A 4,074-nucleotide genomic window follows, 5' to 3' on the forward strand; every position below is an offset into this window, starting at 1 on the left:
CTGTCTTCGCTGGTTTCAGATACTAAGACCCACTCTTTAGACTTCAAATATATTCAGTATTTGCTTTATTTTATTACACCACAACATGCAACCAAGTATGTTAAGGCACATCACTTTTTTGCTAATTAAATTAATTTTGTGTACGTCTAAAATCTTCTTTTGATTCCTTGAGTGAAATGTGGTCTGTCACAAAAATAAATGAAAATCCATGGTCTAGAGACATTCATTTGACAGAAAAGAGTGGATGAATTATTCAAGGGTCTTTTTAGATCCATCATTCTATGAAATCTGAGCTTCCACATTCAGCTTCTATTTGATCCCAGATATAATACTCTTGGCATTTAGAAAACAATGACTGAATGCTTACATTGGTTATGTAGAATGAAGAGAAAAACATTTTGATTGGGCACTAGAACAATGACAAGAGCTTTTGAAACTCTTTAGCACTATTTTTAGCCAGGGGCCTAATGCTCTTTTCCAGTCATGAATCACTTACCAGTGTTTACCCATCAGGGACAATTATTTATTTATTTATTTCCAGAGCTAAGAACTATTGAATGGGGCCCAATTAAAACAAATTGTTCTCCCTGTTTTTAAAAATTATCTTTGGAAAACATGGTAACTCTATTTTCATATAAAACCCAATGTGTATATTTATAAGGTGTTTCATATTACCAAAAATGCTGGATACTGTGTATCTTAATTATAAAACATAAACACCTCCATTCTGGTTATGGGACCTAACCAGAACCACAGTCATCCTCTCTAATGAGTTTTTAGAACCCAAGTAAATGTTCACAATGGCAGCCAGGTTTGAAAAAGGAAATGCTGCATCTCTTCTTTTTGCAAATGCATTCAACTTAGTTACTTTCAACCTAGTTCTTAGCCAGGCCAGGAAAAAAAAAAAATCTTGATTATTCATCTTGAAACAAAAATCTATGTTGTAAGTGCCAAACAGGGGTAGACCAATTTATGTACTGCAACAAACAGAGTAATCACTTGATATTCCATCAAACCAAAAATTCTTATTTTTTTCCCAATATTTAATTTGACATTACTTCAAATGTATAATTGTTCTTTCTCCCCTGCACAATATTTATGTAAAGAGAGAATAAGAGAAGTACAGAGGCAGCTTCAGCCCTTTCTTGATTTCCCAAGGCAATTCAGCTCCAGCCAAATTTAATACCATACTCAGCAAACTGGGCACAATCCTTGCTTAGAAGTTAATTTCTTAACATCTATATTTGTTATTCAGACTCCTGGTGTGGCGCTGTGGGCTAATGTGTCAGACTGCAAAGTCTTTTGAACTGCAAGGTCAGTGGTTCAAGCTCACCAGCTGCTCCTTGGAAATCTTATGCAGGGTCGCTATGGGTTGAAACCGACTCTGCACTTCACAACAGCAATTGTTACTCAAGGACTCTTCCTGGTGTGGTGCTATAGGATCAGCACTGGACTGTGAACCACAAGGTCAGCAGTTCAAACCCACCAGCATCTCCTCAGAAACTCTATACAGGGCCGCTATGAATTGCAACTCATTTGTTACTTAAAGGATCCCTGGTAGGATACTGGACTAAGTGTCCAGCTACTAACTACAAGGTCAGTGATTCAAACTGAGCAGTCGCTCTGTGGAAAAAAGATGAGACTGTCTGCTCCTGTCAAGATTTAGTCTCAGAAACCTGAAGGCAGTTCTCCTCTGTCCTATAGGGTCATTCTGAGTCAGAATCATCTCAGTGGCAGTGGGTTTGGTTTTGGTTTTGTCACTCAGGAGTCACTGGATGGTGCAAACTGTTAATATATTTACTCACTAACTGAAAGGTGGTTTTAGTCCACCTTGGAAGAAAGACCTACTCCTGCCATACCAAGATGTACTTTGGGGAACAGCTCCAAGCACAGTGCCCTGTTGAGCATACTCATCTTCACATAGGCTGCATAGGCAAGACTTGACCACCCAAGTCTTGTCTGAATGCTCTGTGACTCCTCCTAGAACAAGAGAGTGAAGTGGCCTGACATAAGGCCATTTCTCATTCATCTCTTTAATTTCAGTTAAGCACAGGTCTTTCAATCTTATTCTACCCTGCAGGAGCTTCTGTGAAAGTCTATAAACATTTTGCTTATCATTTAGAGTGATTCTTCAGTAGCTGAGTGACCCGCTATTTATCACATGTCATCTGTTTTCTTGGTTTGATTTCATCCTGCGGGATTTAGAAGCATAGGGAACTGATACCCTGGTGATCTGTCTTTTGCTAAATAGTAATAAACTATCTGAGTTCATTTTCTCTAGATGGACCAAATTGATGGAGGTAATGTAGCAGCCATCCTACCAGTTGCAGTAATCCTGTGACCCCTCACCCACCATATTGTTACTAAGAGGACTTGAATGCTTGACAGTCTCTCATCTTCATATGTTTCCAGTCACTGTGAACTACCAATATCACGGAGGTAAGTTAACCTTTCTAAGCCATTGCTTTAAGCTCTCATTCTTTGACTTGATGTCGAGGAAAACATATCCTTCCACTTCAATACTAATGGAGGTGGTATTGTCATAGTTCTCTAACAAGTTTCTCCAAAAGAATCCTCCCTCATACCAACATCTTCAACCCAAAACCTGGTTATACCTTGAAAATGGATGTTTGCCTGGATCTACCTCCACTTAAACTAAGACACAAAGAGCTTTAAGCAAGGTCTGTAGCTAGTTTGTCAACAACCCCACATAACATTTTCAAATTATTCCTGCCAGTCACTAAGAACATTCTTCCTGAAAGAAATTCTGACTAAAACCCATGTTTTTTGCATTATTAGTGATGCTTTATCACCCTATACAAGTTGCAGTTTTTGATACTGTCCTAACTAGCCACCACTTAATCCAGTTCTGGTGCCAACCATGAAAAGGTTAAATTCTGGAGTGGTGTTTTGTTCTAGGCCACCAAATAGGCCAATTTAATTTAGAAACTGATTAACATCTGATGTTCATTTCTTCAGTTGCCTGTGAAGTCAAGAGTTAACTTCTGTGCACATTAATCTCAATCACAAAGTTGTTGAATTTGTAACTCTCTAGCTTGCCTTGATTAAATCACTGTACAGCACAGAAATTGCACTGAGCTTTTTAAAAGCTTGAAGCCCTGGACGCTTTCATGTACTTTATTTGTCTCTAGCTAAATGTGGCTGCAACAGAGCCTCTGAAGCGTGCCTGGTCCTAGGGAAGAAACTATAAAATTGCTGCTTTGATATATCAGCACTTCTAGTCTTTACTTTCTTGACATTCCCTCTGCTCTGGAACACCTAATGCTCTTCTATTTTCCCCAAGCTACCTTCTCATGGCTGAGTTCTGGATCTGAGCCACACTGTTCTTCTTTTCTACTAAAACTCACCTATTATGTCTTTCATTTGTTCTGATAAGTATTTGATTTGAGCTTGTAAGCTGTACCCTGATTTGTCTTTTCTTCTCCCAGTCAACTTGTGAATTCTTGCCTCTTTGGATAGATCCTTTTGGATTTTTACTATGCGCATACAAGGGAAGAAAAGAATACATTGTAAATTCATCTGAAGATGATAAAAACCCATAATGTCCATACATCATTCACTTCTAGTATAACCAAAGACACTGGACCCTTACAGTAAAATTCGGACATTGCGGCAGAATGAAAGAAGTAAAAATTGAGGCTGTGAGCATTCACATATATATATTAACATTCATATAACTGCAAGATTGGCAGCTCAAGCTCACCAGCTGCTCCTCAGAAACCCTATACAGGATTTCACTATGAGTCGTAACAAACTCGATGGCACAAAACAACAACAATATATATACATATACATATAGTTGATTAGTGCCTTCAAGTTGTTTCTGATTCATAGTGGCCCTGTATAGGGTTTCCAAGGAGAAGCTGGTGGATTATGCATTTCAAACCAACCTTGCAGGTCAGTGCTTATCCTACTATACCACACTAGGAGTCCATATATGAGTTTGAATCGCAAAGTTGGCAGTTCAAACTCACCAGTCATTCCTCAGAAACCCTATACAGGGTCACTATGAGTTGGACATGATATATATATGTATACAACAACTATATATAT

The sequence above is a fragment of the Chrysochloris asiatica genome, unplaced genomic scaffold, assembly GCF_000296735.1.
Source record: "Chrysochloris asiatica unplaced genomic scaffold, ChrAsi1.0 scaffold00428, whole genome shotgun sequence".
NCBI classification, from domain to species: domain Eukaryota; kingdom Metazoa; phylum Chordata; class Mammalia; order Afrosoricida; family Chrysochloridae; genus Chrysochloris; species Chrysochloris asiatica.